This window comes from Microtus pennsylvanicus, chromosome 8, assembly GCF_037038515.1.
Source record: "Microtus pennsylvanicus isolate mMicPen1 chromosome 8, mMicPen1.hap1, whole genome shotgun sequence".
NCBI lineage: Eukaryota > Metazoa > Chordata > Mammalia > Rodentia > Cricetidae > Microtus > Microtus pennsylvanicus.
The window spans coordinates 32704640-32727645 of NC_134586.1; the positions used below are offsets into that span (position 1 = coordinate 32704640).

A 23006-nucleotide genomic window follows, 5' to 3' on the forward strand; every position below is an offset into this window, starting at 1 on the left:
CCCTTTGGGTCTCTCACCTGAGTACCACTGGCACTAGGGGGAGGGGTCACTCTATGGTGGGGGCTTCTCTGTGTCTGGTCGGTGCAAACAACCCCAGCTTCTGTGCAAGGCACACCAGTAGCAGATGTGACAATGACATGTCTGATGTCAGATGTTCCGTGGGGGACAAAGAAAATGTGACCAGAGCAATGGCCTGTTTGTCTAGCCTAGGACACAACATGCATCTCGCAGCAAGTGAGACTTACTTGTGGGTTTAAAAAGCATGTGTGTGTTTGTGTGTGTGTGTGCTCACGTGCATGTGTGCGCACAGGTACTCTCAGAAACTAGAGGACACCCAATCTGAGAGCGTTCACGACAATACAGGAAACTCTTATGACAAAACGATGTTGTCTGCATAGGCTAGTGCCAATTCTACTCATTGAAAGGCCGGGAAAGAGGGAGGACCTCTGTGCATGCACAGCTTTCTCTGGGCCGTGGAAAGCGTTATCTCTAACAGTTCCCAAGGTGTCAAGGATGAGATTTGTCTTAATAATGGGAAAAATAAAAACTCAGTAACAACATCTGTTGTTAAAAACACAATAAAATAAATTTCATTAAAAAAATAATAAAGCAATGTTTTTACATGTTTTCTCTACCAGAAATGAGAATTCAGGATTCCATTTTGGCACACTCTGAACAGCTCCCCATCCCAGCCTGCCCCCTTCATTTGCATGGGTGACACTTCTTGTTGAGTAAGTCAAAGCATTAATTTCTCGGCTCCCATCCCAAGTGAAAAGCACTGCGAGCAAGGGTGAGCCAGACAGCAGAGCGTTGTCAAGTCTGGGAGGGCTTCATTTCCACGAAGCCCCAAGCTTGACGGTGCCACTTTCTGAGCACACAGAGCAGATGCCAGCAGCAGAATACCCCTTGGGCTCTGCTGCAGGACTTAGCCTCGGGGGAAGAAGTAGTTGGCTAGTGACCTTGAGTTTGGACAGAGACCCTCACAGATATCCTGAGGGCGCAGGTCTACATGCTGGTGTCTGGGCTTAGAGAAATGGCTCAGTGGCTAACAGTGTTTACAGCTCCCAAAGACCTTGGTTCAGTTTCCAGCACCCACAAGGCAGCTCAAACCATCTATAACTCCATTTCCAGAGGATCCAACACCCTCTTCTGCCTCTGACAGCACTAGGCACACAAATGGTGCACATGAAAGCTAAACAGTTATACACATAAAATTAAAATAAGTGGGGCTGGAGAGACGGCTCAAGGGTTAAGAGCACTGGCTGCTCTTCCAGAGGTCCTGAGTTCAAATCCCAGCAACCACATGGTGGCTCACAACCATCTGTAATGTGATCTGGTGCCCTCTTCTGGCCTTTTTTTTTAAAAAAAAGAAGTCTTATCTTTAAAAAAGTTAAATAAATCTTAAAAGGAAACATAGCAATTCTTAGATATGGCACTAAAGGCTCAAGCCTGAAAGGAGAAATTGGTTCAGCGGACTTAAGAGTCCAGCAGTGAGCCCAGCAGGGTGTGGAATGTAATCCAACACCCATAAGGCACCATGAGTTCGAGGTTAGTCCGAGCTACATAGTGAGAGCCAGGCGATCCCTGGAAGCAGAAGGAGATCTTGTCTCAAACAGTCATGGGAAACTTTGTGTTCCAAAAGAAAGTGTACGGCTGCAGAATGGGAGAGGATATTTTAGTCTGTATTTGCTCTGTATGTGATGTATCTGGAAAAGCCCACAATGCACTGTGCCTGTGGTCATGTAGAAATGTATAAACGAGCAAGTGGTGGATCTGACCACTTTGGGAAAACATCCTCTACCACACTTCCATGAATGAAACAGCCTGACAAACCAAGCCTTTCTCAGACACAACAGCATCAGGAAGGAATACGTGATCATGAAGGGAACTCTTTCCGCACAACCTTGAGAAGGCGAGAAATGACCTCATTTCAAAACCAGAAAAGGATCTGAACAGACATTTCACCAAAAAGACCTTAAAGATAGGAAGTGCCTTTACAATCACACAAAAATGTTTGCAATATTGTGAGTTGCCGGGGAAATGCAAAGCGAAACCACAGTGACACACTACTTCATGTCTACAGTGCTGATTAGTAACTAGGAACAAGGCAAGCGCTGCACGTAGACACGCTGGCCACGAGGGCCGCACGGAGACACGCTAGCCACGATGTGAGGGCTGCACGGAGACACGCTAGCCACTATGCCAGGGCTGCATAGAGACACGCTAGCCGCGAGGGCTGCCGGGAAAATAGGAAGAGGCAGCTCAGGTTCCTGAGCTGGCTAAATATGGTGGCCTTCAGAGCTGAAGTCACATGCCTAGACGTTATTCCCACCCCAGACCCAAGACCATGTGCACAGGAAACAAGCAGGCAAGTGTTCACCATGTTACCCCACAAGGGTCCAGAGAAATCCAAGACCATCAGTTTGTGACTGCATCCTAATGACACAGTCTATCGTTAAAAAGGTCACTGAATGTCCATCAGTGAGAGGGAACAAAGCAGATAGGCCGAGCATAGTGGTGCGTGCCTTTAATTCCAAAACTTGGATGGCAAAAGCAGATAGATCTGTTTGTGAGTTTAAAGACAGTCTGATCTACACAGAGTTCAAGAGACCTTGTCTCAAAAAAAGAAACAAAAAAGCACAACAACAACAACAACAACAACAACAACAACAAAAATCCCAGCTGGGAGGTGGTGGCGCACACCTTTAATTCCAGCACTAGGGAGGCAGAAGCAGGCCTCTCGAACTCTGTGAGTTCGAGGCCAGCCTGGTCTGCAAGAACTAGTTCTAAGACAGGCTCCAGAGCTACAGAGAAACTCTGTCTCGAAAAATCAAAATAAAGCAAATGAACAACAACAACAACAAGACACAGTGAAACCCAAAGGTGGTGATTATCCAGAACCAGTAAAACAGAGAGAAAGAAACAGACAAAGAGGCAACAGAGGATAGAAAGAGAGAGAGAGAGAAAGATCATGACTGCTCCAAGTAGTTTAGGAACAGGCGGGATCTTTGGGAAATGACGGGATGTGCTGCAACCGACTGTTAATGAGGAACTGTACATTTAGTAATTACATTTTTATTTTTAGATTAATTTTAATTTTATGTGCACAACTGCTTTGCCTGCATGTATATATGTGCAGTGTGTATATGCCTGGTGCCTGGAAAGGTCAGAAGAGCACATCAGATCCCACAGAAGTGGATTCAAGGATGCCATGTGGGGGCTGGGTCTTCTGCAAGAGCAGCCAGCACTCACTCTTAACCACTGTACACCAGCCAGGCGGTGGTGGCGCACGCCTTTAATCCCAGCACTCGGGAGGCAGAGGCAGGTGGATCTCTGGGAGTTCGAGGCCAGCCTGGTCTACAAGAGCTAGTTCTAGGACAGGCATCAAAGCTACAGAGAAACCCTGTCTCGAAAAACAAAAAAAAAAAACAAAAAAAAATTGTACACCTCACTTTGTGAATGAGTGAATTTTATAGTATATTCAATACACTATAAAACAATAAAGTTGAAAAAAATTTTAAATTCCTCTGAAGTAGGAGGATTACAAGTTCAAGGACAGCTTGGGCTAAATAATAATACCCTACCTCAAAAATTAAAACCAAACCCAGAGAAATATATTAACATGTCAGTGCTTAAGAAAAAGGGTGCAGGGCTAGGTGCTGGGGCATGCACCTGCAACCACAGTCCTCAGGAGGCACAGGCTGCCTGGGTCTCTGGATCTGTGCATCTGTTAAAATCATCTTCTATCAGTGTGGGAAACAGGATGGATTCCAAGATTCTTAGGGCCATAAATTTATTTATCGACTCAAAAAATTTTAAATTTGCATCTCATGTGTGTGAGTGCCTATAAGTATATGTACCGTGTGTGTGCCTGGCCTGGGAAGGTCAGAAGGGGCTATCAGATCCCCGGAGCTATAGATGGCTATGAGCCACCATATGGGTGGCTGGATCCTCTGGGTAAAAGGATGAACCCAAAACTGGGAGAATGAACGCCAGCTGGCATCCACAGCCACGCTGGCTCCCACTTCTGCATGCTCTTGGTTCTGAGCCAAACCTGGTGGCGCTGAGGACCCCAAGTGTGGGAGCAGAGTGATAACCTGTTGGGCCCATGTTATTTGACTAAGGGAGACAGACAGAAGGAATGAGGACCTGGATCCTCTGAAAGAGCAAGACAGTGCTCTTAACTGCTGCGCCATCTCCCCAGCCTCTCGGTGTCATTTTAAACAACAGCAAGCTCGTTCATTAACAGAATGGCAGCTTCAGCCAGGACCAAGCCTTTTTCATGGGTAATGGTTAGCTCACATGAGCACATGTCTGGCACAAGTGAGGCTCTCAAACAAATTAAGCCCCTGTATATACACACACATGTGCATGCACAACCCCTCATTAATCTCAGCTTCCTGGTAAGGGGACACAAGGACATGTCACAGCTAACCTCTGAGTTACTCATCAGAACTTCCCCCGTCTTCCCATGTCACAGTGGTACCCGGGTTTAGGAGATGGCAATTGTTTGACTGTCTGGCCCACCCCTACAGTAACAGCTGAAGACAGGGAAGGGAGCTGAGGGATAGATGGCCCCCAAAAGGAATGCATGGAAAGCTTGATTCAGCTATTTCTTCCCCCTGGTTTTGGGCATCAGTAATGGAAAGGCATATGGATCCACCATATGCTGGGAAAGGTCCCATTCTCTCACCCTCATTCTGCTAACGGTTCTCTCCTAAGTCAAAGATGTAGAGACTGAGGCTGATAGAGCTTGACACCAACATGAAGAGACCAAGGTGCGGAGACACTGAACTTGGGTGTAACTCAGTGCTTGCCAAGTATCGGGGGCCCTGGGTTCCAGCCTTAGGCTTCATCAACCCGAAAGTCCAGCACCCATGAGAGTAAGTGTCACTTGAAGGGCCACACCATAGCACATCCATCTTCTCAGACCTCTGGCAACCTCTGCTCCCCTCACTCCCAGACTTCCTTTTCATAGGAAGAGAGAGAGAAGGAAATACGTGCTTTAAATAAAAACATCAGGGAATGGAAAATATGAGCATCTGTTGCTAAGGTTAGACAGGACCAGTGAATGCTACACCCGACCCAGCATGTGACTGTCATTTCAGGAAGCAAGGAATGAATTGTTGTTGTTTTTTTTTTCTCAAATCCCTAAAGATTCAGCTTTGAGAAAGACACTTCCAAAAACTAAAGTCCACACAGGATGTTCTCTGCTTCAAAAGGAAAAATAAAACAAACCAAAAAACAAACAAAAACCAGACTTACAAGCTGCAGTAAGCAAAAGAGAAAAAAAGGTGTGAGGGGTGGATGCTCATGGAAATGCCTGGAATTAGGCATTCCTTTATGGCTGTCTCCCTCAGCCAAGTAACCCCGAGCCCTCAGGCTGTCACCCTGTTCCCACACTTGGGGTCCTCAGAGCCACCAGGCTCAGAAGTGGGAACCAGCATGGCTGTGGATGCCAGCTGATGTTCATCCACACAGTTCTGTGTTCCTCCATCTGTCCATTCATTCTGCTTCACCCACTCATTCATTCGCAAAACCTGTGCTGTGGGACAATGGTTCTACCCTGTAAAGATTTGTTTCTTGTACTTGTTTAATAAAATGCTGATTGGCCAGTAGCCAGGCAGGAGTATAGGTGGGGTGACCAGGCAGGAAGTAGAAGCAGGGTATTGAGAACAGGAGAATCAGGAAGAGGAAAGATTCAGTCTGCGGTCATCACCCAGACACAGAAGAAGCAAGATGAGAATGCCTCACTGATAAAGGTACTGAGCCACCTGGCTAACATAGACAAGAATTATGGGCTAAATTAAGATGTGAGAAAGAGTTAAGAAGGAACTTGAGCTAATAGGCCATCCAGTTTATGATTAATGTAGACTTCTGTGTATTTCTTTGGGACTGAACAGCTGCGGGACTGGGCAGAAGAGAAACCAAAGTCAACAAACCTTTATTGGAGCAAATTTTCCTCATGAGTAGGTAGAACAACATTTAAAAAGCAAACCCAGGTCCTGCAAGAGGCAGCTCTTACCAGTAGCTCTCACCCCTGCCTTTCCGACTGCATCTCAGTGCTCTGAACCTTCTACTTCCTGATGATGATGGGTGGACATGGTTTTCCCCAGTCTTTACTAAGCATAACTGGAACCCTTTGGACACACTTGCAATGTTCATTTTAAAATGTACATTTTAGCTATAGTTCCAGTTACCTGGAAGGATGAGACAGGGGGATCATTTGAGTCTAGTAATGTGAGACCAGCTTGGTAACATCATGAGACTCCATTTCAAAAGCAAATGAGCAATCCCCGGAAACCACTCTATATTTTAGTCTTAATTATATGTATGAATATGTAGGGTATGTGCACTGAACTGTAGCTGCTAGATGAGGCCTGAAGGGGCCACTAGATTCCCTGAAGCTGGAGTTACATGTGGCTGTGAGTTGCCTGACATAGGTGCTGGGAACTGAACTTGGGTCCTTTGCAAGAACACTGTATCTCATCAGAAAACACCAGAGAAGAGAGGGGTGGGTAGTGGAGCTCAGAGGGGGACAGGAAGCAGTGACAGAGTGAAGGAAACCGGCATGTCCTCAGATAAAGAACTTCAGTAAGATTTTCATGCTGGAAACAACCACATCATGGTGAAAACAAACAGATATATGCAAGCTGTAAAGGGATGCAGACACCCAGAGCCCACAGATCAGGAGGCTCAGGCTCAGCACAGCAAATAGTTACCCAGGGAGGTGTAGATTTACAGTTCACAGGAAGAAGCCTTACACATATGGATAAGAATGCTGTAAGGCTGGAGAAACGGCTTGGTGTCTAAGAGTGCACACTGCTCTTCCAGAGGTTGGGAATTTGGTCCCCAGCAACCAGGTCAGGCTGTTTACAATCACCTGTGACTTCACCTCCAGAGGATTCTGATGTCCTCCCTCTTCTGGCTTCAGCAGGCACTGCACTCATGCAAATACAACTGCATGTGCATGTGTGCGCACGCACACACATACAAGTACACATAATCACAAATAAAAATTAAGTAAAAGATTATATTAACATGTATGTGAAAATGCAAAAGAACTAGAATAATGAAAACATCTAAAATTACACTATTTACTGTATATGGGGGTATGAGCATGTCACAGCATGTGTGTGGATGCATATGGTCATTTTTCACATCAGTTGTCTTTACCCACTGAGCTATCTCACTGGCCCTGTTTGATTTCGAGACAGGGTCTCATGTACTCATGGAGCTTAAGCTGGCCTTGAACTCACTATGTAGCTGAGGCTGACCTTAAATTCTCCACCCTCCACCTGCCAAATCCTGGGATTATAGGAGTGTGTGCTACCACACCTAATTTGAATGAAACACTCTGAAAATAATGAAACAAGAGAAACTCGCTCACCCATTTCTGAGATGCCACAAGGGCAGAACACCCACAACTCTGGCACAAGTGGGGGAGCCACGAACAACAGAGTAGAGCAGAGACCAGCAAGCAGTTCCCAGACACAAAGAGGAGTTGAGACACTTCAAGGAAGAGCAGAGAGGCTTTTAGCTAATGGTACCGAAGCATTCCTGAGCTCTCAGGCAGAAGAGCATAAACCTTGACCTAAACCATGCCTCACGCTGTTTTACATACAAAACTGTAAAATATGAAACTATAAATCTTTTACAACTCTCCAAGCTCCAGAGCTCTAGGCTAGGGTATCTCAGATTCAACGCCAAAACAGGGGCGCTGAAGGAGAACAAAATGGCAAAGTGGATCTCATCAAAATGCTTAACTTTGGAAGAGACCCTGCTAAAAGGAAGAAAAGTCAAAATGAGCACTTCTGCAAACCACATAGCTGCCAAGGACTAGCACTTGGTATATATACATAAAGAGCTCTTGCGAGGCACGGTGGCTTATAACTGTGGGCTCAGCACTGGGGAAGAAAAGACTGGAGGATGAGGTCAGGGTCACTGTGAGCTTGAGATCAGTTTAGGTTACTTGAGATCCTGCCTCACAAACCAAGCCAAATCAAACCCCAAACCAAACAAACTCTCGAAACTCAACAGTAAAGACCAAATAGTCCAATCAGGAGACAGGGAAAAGGTTGTGAAAAGACATTTAACCAAGAGATGAACAGAGGACATCTCTCTCTTTCTCAACACACACACACACGCACGCACGCACGCACGCACGCACACACACACACACACACACGCACGCACGCACGCGCGCGCACACACACACACACACACGCACACACTCAATACCCCTGGCCATGAGGGAAATGCAAATGGCAGCCACAACGAGACACCACTACACACCTATAGAATGGAAGAGATAAAGAACAGCGGCACAAACGCTGAGTGTGCAGAGAGACTGTACCACGCTTGTCTCCTACTCCCAGTGGGAACAGGAAACTGCAAGCACATAGAAGAGAGTACAGCTGTGACTTAAGGATCCTAAACATGTGGCTCCCAACAGCTCAGCAACACACCCCCGAGTGTCTCTCCCAGGGAAAAGAAAGTGATGTTCACACAAAGACCCACTCATGGGTCACCTAGTGGCTGTATTGCTAATTGCCTCCAAATTTAGCACACCACAGAATACCACTCAGCAATAAAACAGGAGCCAGGGGCTTCTGGTGTAGCCCAGTGGTAGGTTGCATGCTTAGCTTCCCAGATGCCCTGGGATGCAAGTCCTCAGCGAGAGGACAGGTTGCCAAGAGACACAGGCATGTGAATGGTGCTCCAGCACATCCTGAGGAGAGCAGCTGGTTTCAAAAGGCGCTCACCACATGCTTCTGTTCATAGGGCACCCTTGGAAGTATTAAAGATGCAGACGACAGAAGAGTGGCCTCCAGAGGCAAGGGATGGGTGAAGGGAGTCGAGAGGCAGAAGAGCGGCTGCAGGATCCTGGTACGCTGCTGTCTGATGCAGTGACATCAGGATGCTGGCTAGGATACTGGGCAAGAGTTTCGCAGGCGGTTCCCATGAAAGGAATTGAGGAAAGAGACGTGAGATCATTCTGCATGTTCTCTTTGCTCTGTATGCATGAATTAACTTTTTAATGGATCCTGGGTCTCAGGTGGCCCAGCCTACCCTCAAATTCTTCCTGTAGCTAAGGATGACTTCTGAAGGTTTGAGCCTCTGTCTCTGCCTCCTAAGTGCTGCAATGACAGGTGTGCCCCAACAGCCTGGCTTAAGCTAGTGCTTTGTGTCTTCACGTAAACATTTTCTGAGGCTCAACTTTAAATGTCTCCCTACGTCTGAGGCAGCATCTGGGGTGCTGCATCTGTGGCAGGATCCCCCACTAACACCCATGCTGCTGGCTCACCTTGCAGCCAGGGCTTCTGCACAATGCTTGTGTTTAGATTGAGATCATAAGAATCGCCAGGGAAACATCATGGATGGAGAGATGAAAAGAGAAGAGGCTGTATATGCATAGTGGAATACTATTCAGCCATACAAAGAACAATGTCCTATGGCTTTTTGTAACAGGGAGGGGACTGGAGGATAGCATGCGAGGGAAATAGCCCAGACACAAAAAGACCAGTGCTGCATGCTATCTGGCATGGGCTAAAAGCAGCGATCTGAATGGCTGGCAGGGTTTTCTCTGTGAAGAGTAGGAAAGAGGGGAGCAGGGAGGTTGCACACTAGGTACAAGGCACAGCACTTCAGGGCAGCTTAGAAGATAGACTGGTTCACAATGATGGACACCTTAAGAGTCACTGCAGAGAGGAGCCTGAAGGTTCTAAACACAGTCACAAAAAAGAGATAGCGGGGATGACATGCTATGTACACGTGAAATGTCACAGTGTGTGTGGTGGTTTGAATGTAATTTGCCTTCAGAAGCTCGTAAGGAGTGGTATGATTAGGAGGTGTGGTTTTGTTGGAATGGGTATAGCCTTGTTGGAGGAAATGTGTCACTGTAGGGATGGGCTTTGAGGTTTCATATATGCTCAAGTCATGCCCAGTGTCTCAGACCACTTTCTGTTGCGACCGGTCAAGATGTAAGAACTCTCGGCTCCTCCTCCGGTACCAGGTCTGCCTTCATGCCACCGTGTTCCACCATGATGATAATGAACTAAGCCTCTGTAACTATAAGCCATCCAATTAAACGCTTTCCTTTATAAGAGCTGCCATGGTCATGCTGTCTCTTCACAATAGAAACCCTAACAGAGAAGTTGGTACCAGAGACATGGGTACTGCTGTGATAGGCCTGACCATGCTTTTGTTGAAGGAATATGGACCTTTGGACTGTGAATGAGAAAAGCTGGTAACACTTTAAGCACTGCGTAATGGGCCATACTAGTGGGAGCATGGAAGACAGTCATGCTGATTGTGATTTGGACTGTGGGGCCTGGATCAAAAAGGTTTCAGAAGAGAAGGATGTTAGTATGTGGCCTAGAGATTGTTTTATGAATGTAGCTGCTTTTTGCTCCTGTCTGAAAAGTTTACATGAGGCTAAAGTGAAGAGTTTTAGATTAATTCCATTGGCAGAGTAAAATATCAAAACAGCCTAGTATAGACTCTGCCCTGTGGTTATTAGTGGCAACTCTAACATAGGTTTAGAATGACAGGGAGCAAGCTGAGCAGGGTAAATTACAAAATGTAAAATTGGAGGAAAAAGGAGAACCAGGAAGTGGAATGAAACTAAGTCCTATATTCAAGAAGATAAATAGATTAAGAAATGTAATAAAGGGAGAGGCGCTCTCAAGGCAAGATCCCACCCAGCTAAGTTTCCAATTTATGAAAAGGCATTTTAAAAAGTCTTAGAACCAGGTGTGGTGGTGCAAGCCTTTAATCTGAGCACTCTAGAGGCAGAGGCTGACTGATCTCTGAGTTTGGGGCTAGCCTGATCTACAGATCCAGTTTCAGGACATCCACACTTAGGCAATAAAGAAAACCATCCGAAACAGAAAGCTGGTGATGATTTAACTGAACGAGGGGGCCATGTTCCAGCCCCAGCAAGCAGCAGAACTTGGCAGCTTCTGCCACATGATTCTGGAGTTAAGGCGAGAAAAAAGAGGTTACAGAATATTCCTCTGTGACTAAGGAAAGATGCTGAGACTAGGCATGTGTCAGGAGTGTCCCTGCATGGAGGCCTAGAGAGGCCATTGTGTGAAGCTGTGAGGTGAAGCCTGAATTGCCTTGGAGACCCCAAGATTTTGGAGATGCTGGGCCTGGGGGATGCCTGCCAAGAAAAGCTGCTAACCGGGAGTGGAACAAGCCCAAGAGGAAGAATTATGCTTTCAGTCAACAAAGATGAAAGAAGTTGGAGATTTGAAGAGTGCTTTGACATCAGACATGGAGATGCAGAGTTTGGAGTTTGCCCAGCTGATTTTTGGTCTTACATTGGTTCAGTATTTCTACATTATGCTCCCTTCCCTACATTTTTATGTAGGTTATGTATATCCTGTGGCATTATATGTTAGAAGTATGTGATCTGCTTTTTATTTTGATTTTATAGGGAATTACACTTAAGAGACTGCATGAATCTCAGAAGAGACTTTGAACTTTATAATATTGTTGAGAGATGTGGGAGGTGATGTATGCTGTGAATATGTTTTATTGCCATTGGTTAATTGAATAAAGAATCTACCTTGGCCTGTGAGGGCAGAACAGAGGTAGGCGGGGAAAATTAAGAATGCTGGGAGAAAGAAGGCAGAGTCAAAGAGGCACCATGAAGCTGCCAGAGAGGAAAGACATGAGCTGACAGCTGGAACCTTGTTGGTAGGCCACGAGCCTCATGGTAAAATATAAATTAATAGAAATGGGTTAAATTATGATGTAAGAGATAGCCAATAAGAAGCTAGAGCTAATAGGCCAAGCAGTGATTTAAATAAAATAGTTTCTGCGTAATTATTTTGGGTCTAAGCAGCTAGGAACAAATGAGTGGCCTCCTTACTACAGTTGAGACTGTGGTAGACTTTGGGGATTTTTGAATTGAACTAAATGCATTTTGCATTATGATGTAAGTTATAAGTTTATGGGGGTCAAGGAGTGGAATGTGGTAAATTGAATGTAATTGGCTCCCAGAAGAGTTGTACTAGTAAGAGTGGCAGCTTTGATGGAGTAGGTGTGGTATTGTTGGAAGAAATGTGTCACTGTCGGGCTTTGAGGACTCATATATGCTCAAGTCATGCCCAGTGTCTCAGACCACTTCCTGTTGCCTATGGGTCAAGATGTAAATACATGCTGCCATGCTTCTCACCAGGATAATAATGAACTCTGAGCTGCATGCTACCCCAATGAAATTAAATCCTTTATAAGAGTTGCCATGGTTATGGTATCTCTTCCCAGCAATAGAAACCCTATCTAAGACACTATTCCATGTGTGTAGCTGCTACATGCTAATTGGAAAGGTTTAGAACTGGCAAAGGGGGACGGGCGTGCTCACTGCCCTGACTCAATCAAGACACCATATATATATGGATCTCCTTGTTACTCTCTGCCCCACAGGTATGTACAAGAAGGATGATAATAACTAACTAACTAACTAACTAACTAACTAAATAAATAAATCTACCTTTAAGAAGATGATAATCAGCAGAGAGAAAAAGAATTTCCAGGGCAACTATAAAAACCACACTGCGCCCAGTTCTGGAGAAGAATCCAGGATGTCTAGCCTGGGGTTTAGGAGTTAGTTTTTAATCTCTTGCTCCATAGGAAATATGGTGCCAGAGTCGGGGCAAGGCAGTCAGGTGTGTCTCTTGATCCCTGTTTCTTCCGGGAACAAGCTCCTCGTGGCCCCAGGGCAATAACCGAGCCCAAACCTTCTTGCCTTCATTCCCAGTTATTTCTTCATCTAAGCACCAGGGTGGGGCACTGAGTTCAGTGTTCTTGTCTGCTGGAGGGCCGGTCTGTGTCTCCTGCCAGTGTCACTTCCTGGAGATCTGACAGAATGCTGGCCACCAACCCATTTCCTTTTCCTGCATGGAGGCCGCTGGGTCCAGACTCAGGTTGTCTTACCCAGGCCACTGCAAAGGTCTCCAGCACAATGGCCTCCTTCTCATCTCACATCTGCCAGTCCCACCTGTGTCGATCAAAAAGCAATTTCTTGGGGACCGGAGACAATGCTCAGAGATTAAAAGCACTGGCTACTTTTGGAGAGGGACCCAGCACCCACATGGCAGCTCAAAACCATCTGTCACTACAGTTGCAGGGGATTGATGCCCTCTTCTGGCTTGTGTGAGCATTGCACGTACATGTTGTACAGACATACAGGCAGGGGAAACACCCATACACATAAAAGGAAATTAGAAAAATAAATAAAAAGCAATTTCCAAGACAAATATGTATCTCTCTGTCCAACACTCCCTTTATCATTTTTACTGCATGTTTCCTAAGCCACCATTTACTTTATGTATTTTGCAAAGAGCCTTCTTTTAAAAGCTCTTCTGCTTATTTTACTGCCACACACGAGAGCTACAGAAATGCAAAAGCCTCTATGATGTCACGCCTGTGTGGCATCTGAAGATGCCACCAACAGGGGCAGGGATGAGAGGGGAAGCTCCCAGAAGCCAGGAGAGGGCAGGAGCGGGAGGGGTTGGTCATCAGGCACAGCCTCACAGTGAGTAGAGATCTCTGTACACGGTGGGCAGCCGTGCCTAACAAGGTTCTGCAGAATAGTCCCAAACAGCTGGATGGGAAGATTCGGAGTGCTGCAAACCTCAGAAGGATGGGCGACAAAATGAAAAGATAGCAAACGTGCTATTTAGCATATCCAAACATGATCCTCTACCCTAAATATGCACAACTAGGAAAAAAACATGTAAAGACCAGGCATGTTTTTGTCTCCTGGGGACGCTTTCGATAGGACTGAACCTGGTCACAACAAGAGACAGAGTTGACAGCGTGACTGAGTTCTAATGAGTCCTAGCTCGCCACTGTGAAGGCAACTCTGCCTTGAGGAAGGGGAGATAAGCCTGTATAAGAAGGGTGTTTGAGGCCAGGCAGTGGTGACACACACATCTCATCCCAGAACTTAGAAGGCAGAGGCAGATGATCTCTGAGTTCAAGGCCAGCCTGGTCTACAAAGTGAGTTCTAGGACAGCTAAGGCTGTTTACACAGAGAAACCCTATCTCAAAGAAAAAAAAAGAGGAGGTTAAAGACCCTCCAATCCCAGGGTTATATTTAGATGCTTCTGGAATAAACGAAGGGGTTAGGCACAAACAAGAAGCTGAGTCAATATTAATCACCATCACATTTGTGTGCTTTGGTCAGTCCAGATGCCATTAACTGAGGGAACATTGGAATCTTATCACACAATTGCTTTGCCTCTACCTGAAGGAAGTGTTTGTTCTAAGACCCTCCGACCACTACACGGCAGTCTAAGTGACTCCTTTGTAATTTCAGCACTCGGGAGGCTGAGGCAGGAGGATCTCAAGTTCAAAGTAGGCCTAAACAATGTGGTAAGGCAGATTCTCAATTTTTTAAAGATACATTTATTTTATTTTTTATTTTATTTTATACGTGTAAGTGTTGTGCCCATATGGATGTTTGGGTACTGTGTGCATGCAATACCCACAAAAGCAAGAAGAGGGTGTCAGAGCCCATGGAATCAGAGTTATGGTTGGTGGTAAGTTGCCACATGGATACTGGAAACTGAACCTGGGTCTTCTGAAAGAGCAGTCAGTGCTCTTAACCACTGAGCCATCTCTCCAGCTTTCAAAATAATACATTTAAAATGGGTTGGGAACACTTAGTCAATATGCACAAAGCCCTAGGTTCCAACCCCAGTACTGAGAAGAAATAAAGAAGGGAGGGAGGGAGGGAGGAAGGGAGGGAGGGAGAGAAGGAATGGGAGCGGGGGAGAGTAAAATAAAGACATGGCAACCCTTTATCGGGCTGGAGAGATGGTTCGGTGGGGGAGTGCTTGCTGCTGAAGCAGAAGGAACTGAGTTCAGATCCCAAACACCCAAGTTGAAAAGCCAGGTGTGGCTGTGCACCCCAGTACTGAGAGTGTGGACAAGCTGAGACAGAAGGATTGCTGGAGCTTACTGACCAGCTAGCCTAGCAGAGGTGGAGGGCGTAAGTGAGCCCCAAGTTCAGTGAGAGAGTATCTCAAGGGGACAAGGTGGGGAGTTATGAGGACGACACCTGGTACCCTCCTTTGGTCTCAGCAAAGCTGTACATGTGTGAACTCACCTACACATACGTATGAACAAACATGTGTACACAAACTCATACATCGCTCACAGAACAATAACAATAAAAGTATTTATAATAAAAGGTTCAAGAATAGTTCAATATGAGAATGATGGCCAAGAATGTGCAAAACCCCATTCTCCAATGCTGGAGGGAAAACATAAAGGGAGAGAGAGAAACAGGGAAGAAGATATTGATGGGCTTCTATTCATCCTACAATGCCCATATTAAAAATCTTCCGCCATTCATTTATTTGATGAGTGTGTGTGTGTGTGTGTGTGTGTGTGTGTGGTCAGAGGACAATCTGTGTAAGCCATTCTTTCCTTCTACCATGGGTTCCCAGGGATTAAATTCAAGTCGTCAGGCCTGGCAGCAAATGTCTTTCCCTGCAGAGACACCTTGATGGCCCACCCACAGAGCCCATCTTCAAAGCTTCCCTGTGTCCTTCAGCAGGCTCTGAAGCAGACTCAGCAGGTGACACATGTAAGCCGTGGAAGAGAAGCACCCCTTTCTGGGGTTCTCACGGGGCTGTTTCCATAACTCAAGTGCTAGCCACTCTGCGATGGGATCCAGAGCTCCCATCAGGCTTCTAGCCCTCTCCCTGCTGAATGAATGAATGAACGAGAATCTCGTGCACGTTTGTCCTCACATCAACGGGGGAAATGAGACATTTACGCACATCTCCAGCACCTGGCTCCATGGCTCTCAGCCTCGGCTGCTACTGATGCTATAAAGTGTGATGGTTTGAATAAAAATGGCCCCCATAGACTCACAGGGAGTGGCACTATTAACAGGTGTGGCCTTGCTGGAGTAGATGTGATTCTGTTGGAGGAAGTGTGTCGCTAGAGGGTAGGATTTGAGGTCTAAAGATTCTCAAGTCAGATCCAGCGTGACATTTGCTTCTGCTATCTGCCGATCAAGATGTAAAACTCTCAGCTCCTTCCTTCTCCAGCACCATGTCCGCTTGCTTTCCGCCATGCTCCCCACTATGATGATGGACTAAACCTCTGAACTGTAAGCCAGCTCCAATTAAATGTCTCCCTTTTTAATGGTCATGGTGTCTCTTCACAGCAATAAAACCCAAACCAAGACATACGGCGAGCTCTAAAACGGACGGTGGCGTGAGTCCCACCTAGGACACAATTCTAACTTAATTGGCCTAGCGTATAGTCTAAGACTTAAAAACCCAAATGGCTCCAACGTAGGCCCAGACTGTGATCTGACGCCCTAACCCACCACATAGTAGCCAGAGAAGCCCAACAGTGACTCCCGCATTTGACCAATGACACCCGTTATAGGGTTTCATGTTATGTTAATTCATTAATATATTCAGGAACTATTAATTAAACAGTAACATGGTGGCGGGTGCTATGTTTGGCTGAGCTGCTGGAAATGGGGCCAGAAACAAGATGCCCACTTCTCTCCCTGGTCCCTTGAGCCTCTTAGGAAGCATGGGGGCTTTGTGCCACGCAGCTCTTGAAGAACTTTCTGTCTTGCTGGCTAATTGGCCAGGCTCACCAGCCATCATTTCCCTGGCTGCAGGCAGCCACCCTCACTCACTTTGGGCTGTTTGCTCTAGCAAGGGTTATGTGAGGACAGACGTTATCACTTCAGGAGACGGGAAGCTCCTGGATGCTGGACCAAGTATAGAGCAGCTTCACCTAGATGGCCCCACAGGCTCCAGCCGGACAAGTGAGTCAGGTGCCCACTACAACTCCATAGAGCCAACAAATACTTTTCTCTGGGTGTGGGTTTACATAAAGAAATGTAAAGGTCCAGAAAAAGACCCAAATCTTAATAATCCCACAGGTAGGAGGTCATTCCTGGCAGCTACTTGAAGCTCAGCCTTACTTGAAAACCCCACATGTAAGTTCAGTGCACTGTGAACCCAGAATGCACCCATGATCCCAGAACCCACCGTAATGCCAGAACGCATCATGATCCCAGAATGCACTGTGATCCCAGAGCCAGGGGCATTCAAGTTCCAAACCACTCTGGGTTCCATAGGGAAGCTTTGCCTCAAAAACCCAAACCAGTCCATACACAGCATGTCCAGGTGCCTGGAGGACAGAGAGGCAGACACCTGTCCCCGACCCCCCCCCAGCAGAGAGTGAAGGCCTTCTCAAGTCCTCAGCTGCCTCCTCACTGGGCTGCCCCCTCCACCCATCCTCCACACTGAAGCTGGATGCCGTCCTTAGAGCGTGACCCTAGTCTCCTGCGCTGGGCTCTTTGGGCTTCTAACTGTCAGGTTATAATGGAAACCCAGCTATACGGAAACGAAGGTGAGCCCGTGAAGTGAGTTGCTGGGCCTGCATCCATTTCCCACACAGGGCCTTACAGTCAACAGACACTGAAGTCCAGCGTCAAGTTATAAATACGCACAGAGACCCATATTTGTGCTAATACATGCATATCCTCGAAGTCACTAAAACCTCTACAGGAGGGGCTGGAGAGATGCTCAGCAGTTAAGAGTATTCACTGCTCTTGCAGACACTGTTCCGTTCTGTTCCGTTCCCAGCACCTGAGCCTGGTGGCTTGCAAATGTCTGGAACTCCAGCTCCAGGGGATCCACTGTCATCTGCCCTTGGCGAGAACTCACACATGCAAATATTGCCCCCATAGGCTTGCACATATTCATAAAATTAAAATAAAAACATAATTCTAAAGCCTATTCTTAAGCCCTACTGAGGACTTGGAGAGAGGTGGGGGCCCCTCCATGGTGCCACTTGCTGTCATCTGCCTGCCCTCAAACCTCCCTTCCTTCTCTTAAAACCTTCAGCCCGCCTCAGTGTCGCCTTCTCTTCCCCTCCCTTGAGTTATTCTGATCCTTGGAAGGGCACCAAGTCATTTGTAAGATGAATCAACTTGATTTTCCCCGAGAGTCTCTTTTCCTTTCTCTACGCCCATCCGCGACATCAAGCCCCCAAAACAAGCCAATGGATTCCACTCTAAGGAAGGGTCAAGGGCAAAGAGAGGGGCTGTCTCCCCACAAACATCTTAGGACACCTACGCTTCCATTTCCAGCCCCGTCAAGTACACCTCGCCACCTACCTGTGTCTATGCTGTTCTCTCTGCCAGGAACACCACAGTCGTCCTTAGTTCCTAACTCCCAGCTCTGACGTCACTTCCTGCTGGGCATTCCTTGACCTCACAGGCTAGGTTCACCTACTTCCTTCTCTGGGTTTTTCTCAGTTCTGTATACTTGGGTTCTGAGCCTTGTCAAGCTGGGCTGTAATTGCTTAATTGCCAAGCAGACTTGCTCACAGAGTGTGGGTGTTGACTGGAAGGCTGAGTCATGTCTGGGTCCTCCATGCCAGGATCCCAGGAGGCTCTCCCCTGGTGCTCCCTGGTGATCGATCGCTTCAGAGGCAGCCCGTACCCTGCAAGACCGTCCCTGTCCTCCCTTCCCAGCTCACCCTCTGGAGAGGCCTGTTCTGACCCTGGTGCCCATATGCCTGCTTCTCACGTGGTTCTGTAGATGGCCATGCCAGGGAGAAAAGGCAGTTTCCAGGTAGGAAAGATGAAGTCAGGCCATCCGCTTGCCATGCCTGATCCTGTCCATGATTCCAAGGATAGCCCTTTTTGGCTCTCATCAAATGACCTCTGGGGTCCTGGCCTCGGAGCGTTGCCTCCTTCATGCAGTCCTGAGCACCAGCAGCCATGCCACTCTCCCACTCCATCTTCCCCCGATCTCCAGGGTCTAGAGTCCTTGCTGGCTTCCTCTGGTGCTGAAGATGGAACTCAGGACCTCCTGCCTGATAGGTGAGCGCCCTGTCTGAGCCACACCCCCAGCTCAGCTTTATCCTCAGCCCCGCGCATTCTCTTACTTTAACCCTCAGGCAAATATTCAGTGGGCCCTGCCCTTGCCTCTGCTTACAAAGTTACAGGTGGCGTCTCTGTGAACGGGAAGCAAGAGCTGCAGACTAGATCGTTGCCTCTGACACATCCTTAATCTAAACTCTATACCAGAGAGGCGCCGAGCCCGGGTGAGATGCCTCTTCTCTCCCTGACTCAAACTGCGGGATAGCAAGGGATCAGGCCCCGGTATGGGCAGTACCAGTTTGCACTACTTCATGTACACGGTGCACTGGCCTTGCTCAACTAGAAGGGCGCAGTACTAAATAGCCTTATACACCGCAGGGTTTCAGAAGAGGAAGCCAGATGGCAGAGGGACATGACTACTTCCTTTTGTCTCCACTTATTTTGGGGTGAGGATGAAAGGGGGGCGGTACAAGGGCACCATCACACAATTTTATCCCCTTCTTCCAACCTTTTTGTCGAACAAGGCAAGAGATGTTTCCATTCTCCCTCCCCTTTGTCTTGGTACTGCTACTGCTGTTTCATGTCCATGTTTATCTAAAACCGATGAACAAGGACTGCCACACTCAGAGGGTAGGGTTCGGAGCCCTGTGTTCTGGCTTGTTCCCACCTTCCCTTGTCCTCTGCCCCCCAGAGACCACTTGGAGCAGTTTAGTAACACTGAGAGAGGCTTCAACCATCCTTAGTACAGAGGGCAGCTCTCCAAGGATGCCTGCAATTCAGAGGGCAGCCCTGGAAAGGGTGGTTCTTCCAGACCAAGCCTTGAAATGCCTGAAGGGAGGCAGGCAAGGCAGCTTGCTGAGAAAGACGAGGCTGGGCCGGTCCAGGAAGGAGGGAGGATTTCCCCAGGGCCTTCAGATCACGCTGGGCAGGGCACCATTTGTCCCATCTTCTCCCTGAGTGGCATCTGGCTGCGGAGCACACTGCAGTCAGCAACTTGAGTCATTGCGCCTTCCTACCTGTGGCTTTTGGAACAGGCAACCCACTTTTCTCCATTTTTCTGCTGCTTTCCACAACTACTGCAAACCTCCAGTGGGTAAAAACGGTTTAAGCCACACAGTGAACTCCCCGAGAGAGGTCAGTAAGGGGATAGATGCATGATAGGCCAACAGCCCGTATTTGGATATTTTAAAACCTAACAGGACAGTGTGCCGTCCAACCAGAGTGACCATTCTGCCTCTTAGGGAAGCGGCTGCAGTGCTGGGAAGTGGAAAGTAATCATCCTTTTCACAAATGGCTCCCGGGAGAACCTCTCAGTGCAACGAGGTTACCGCTTATCCAGGCTGCTATGACCTCTTGTCCCAGCCCAGCCCTGTTGCTCTCACACAGGTCCTGCCTCCAGTTCTATTGGAACTTTCCAGTCTCCGAGTCAGGGGCAGGGCTTAGAGAAGCTGCCAGCAGACCGCAGCACCTACTTGAGATGCTTGCCTGGACCATCAGGTTACATAAGGATAACAGGATGGTTTTTTGGGATGTGCATGGAGCCCAGGCATTGCAGATAGGGAAGGCTCTATGACACCGCTTTCAACTCTGACAGGGAAAAGCCATGTATACTACAGCACCAGTCACGGCAGCCAGCCAGGGAAACAACCCACGACTCCAGGATAAGCAAGAGCGCTCCTAGTGTGGTCCCAACAAACAGGATAGGAAGGCCCACATTGACTGTCACCTCACAGGACCCAGAAACACCTAGGAAGCAAACGTCTGGGTACAACTGTCAGGGGGTTACTAGATTGGGTTATGAGATACAGTAAGGTCCACCCTAACTGTGTGTGTTCCCATCCTCAGGGCTGGAGCCCCAGGCTAGATAAAAAGGAGAGAGACGGTTGAGCACCAACATTCATCTCTCCAGCCCCTGCCACTGCATCTCCACTGTCCTGATGCACCGAAACCCTAGAGCAAGAAAAAAATGAGGCAGGGAGGGGAGCAGAGAAAAATGTAAAGCTTAATAAAAATCAATTTTAAATAACGAGGCCTCCCTTCCTTGAGCCGATTTTGCCTTGGGTCACAGGAAAAGTAACTCTTTCACAGTGGATTTGGTCTTACAAAGAAAAGCTAAGCAGTCACAATGCCACCGCATGGAGGCCCTTGATCATACCATGCAGGGCCAGTTGCACAGAGAGATCAGTGGCAGAGGACCTGCTTAGCATCTGCAAGGCCCTGAGTTTTGTTCCCTGCACTGACAAAAAGAAAAAAAAAGGTATAAGAACTTTCATTTTTTTAATTTAAATTTTATTTGTATGTCTATGTGAATGCACAACCCCTGTGTGCAGGTACCCGCAGTGGCCAGAAGAGGGCGTCAGATCCCCTGGACCGGGAGTTACAGATGGTTGTAAACCATCCTGTGGGTGCTGTGAACAGAACTCAGGTGACTCTGTAAGAACAGCAAGTGCTCTTGACCACTGAGCCACCTCCCCAGACCAGAGTCCACTCTTTTGGATTAATGAGTTCTCAGAGAAAGAAGGGTGAAGGCAGAAAGCCTCAGATTTAATGTCCAGATTAGGAAGGGGGTGGGATAAAAAGGGAGTGAGTGCCAAAAGGACAGAGCTCAAATGTCAGAAGGCAAAAGCATCCAGAGATGACCCGGGCAGGCGGCTGTGTGTGAACACACTCGGTATCACCGAACCACACTGCTGAGGTCTAGAGATGACCCGGGCAGGCAGCTAGGTGTGAACACACCAGTGTCACTGAACCACACTGCTGAAGTCCTTGAATACTTGAACCATAAGTATTGTGTTACTCACACTGAAACACAACTGCAGAGTCAGGAGAGGCCTGGCAGCATTGGAACGGGGCCTTGCACCTCACACGGATGAGTTTAGCAAGGTGAGAAAAAATTCCTAGAATCCGGGGTAGCTGAGTGCCAGGAACTCAAGTGGATACAGTGTACCCCAAAGGCAATCACTATGCATAAAGCCATCCTCCCTGTATGTCATAGACAATGCACCCACTCCAACCCTCCCCGACACACCCCATCTCTTCTCTGCACTTAGGACTCAAGGACTGGAAAACTGTCTCCTTGGGAAAGGAGCATTCTGAATGAAACGCCAGTGGAAAATGCGAATGTTTTTGTTACATTTTGTTTAATAACTGGTGTGGAGCCCTCTTGAAAAATATGGCACACAGGACTGGGGTATGGCTCCATGGCAAAGGACTTGCCTTGCATAGATGATGTTCCAGGTTCCATGCCCAAAGAGGACAGACAGCAAATGATGCACACAGACAGAAAACAAAAACACAGGGGAAACGGGATGGAAGCAGCAGGCAGCCATTCCCAAGTTGCTATAGTAACCCGAACTGTCTGTTCTGAGCTCACTATAGTGACCTTGAACTCATCCGTTTCTTTGTTTCTTTGGAGTTTGGCTCAGGCTGTGGGAGGGTGGGCAGGGTTTGCAGTTTAAGATTAGGAGGGAAAAGTCAGCTTGACTTTGACACATAGGGTGACAGAAACCAATTTACTGTCTCAGCCGTGTGCTGGGCATGTATTTTCACCTGCGGGTGCCCACGGGAGGCTGCGCCATGTGGCACCTTGCTTGTCACTGCTTCCCAGGGTGACCAGGAGTCCACGGCTTTTTCCTATGTGTTCCTGTTGCCGCTAGCAGGTCACACTCAAGCTCAGTATTTCTGTTCATGCTGGGGACTGGGGTCAGGAATACAGACAGAGGCCACTTCGCCAGGAGTGCACAGCAGGTCGCGGGTCAAGACTGGGGCTAAAGTGGCGTTGGTGACCCATTCCCAAGTCTTCTTCGTGCCACCTCATTAGCTGTGCTTGCTTGGGGTCAGTCGTGGGGCCTGAAGATTCTCTGCATTCTTATTAAGTTCCCGCCACAATGCCAAGAGTTAATGACTGCCACAATTAGTCTTCCAGACAGGAAGCAAGGCCTGGAGAGGTGAAGCAGCTTGCTGAAGGTCACGGAGCTGACAAGAGGCCAAATGAGGATTGGGACCCAAGTCCTTGTGTTTGTAGCCAACACTTCCTTACTCCAAAGATTGTTCTTTTTTTTTTAAGAATATATAAATACCGCACAAATGTAACATATGAGCTCAGAGATTATTATGAGAA

General features: G+C 47.5%; 1 protein-coding gene across 5 annotated transcripts in view; it reads right to left on the minus strand.

Annotated features, from left to right (window-relative positions):
- The window catches only part of Hrh1 (histamine receptor H1), a 157501-nt gene that overhangs the window by 7995 nt on the left and 126500 nt on the right, over positions 1–23006 (minus strand). The window contains exon 1 of one of the 5 annotated variants that reach the window (XM_075983135.1): positions 18176–18217. The exons of the other annotated variants lie outside the window; for them this stretch is intronic. The gene's annotated coding sequence lies outside the window, so the exon portion shown is untranslated. Of the gene's footprint in view, positions 1–18175; positions 18218–23006 lie in introns of those variants that run through there. 5 annotated transcript variants of the gene reach the window in all.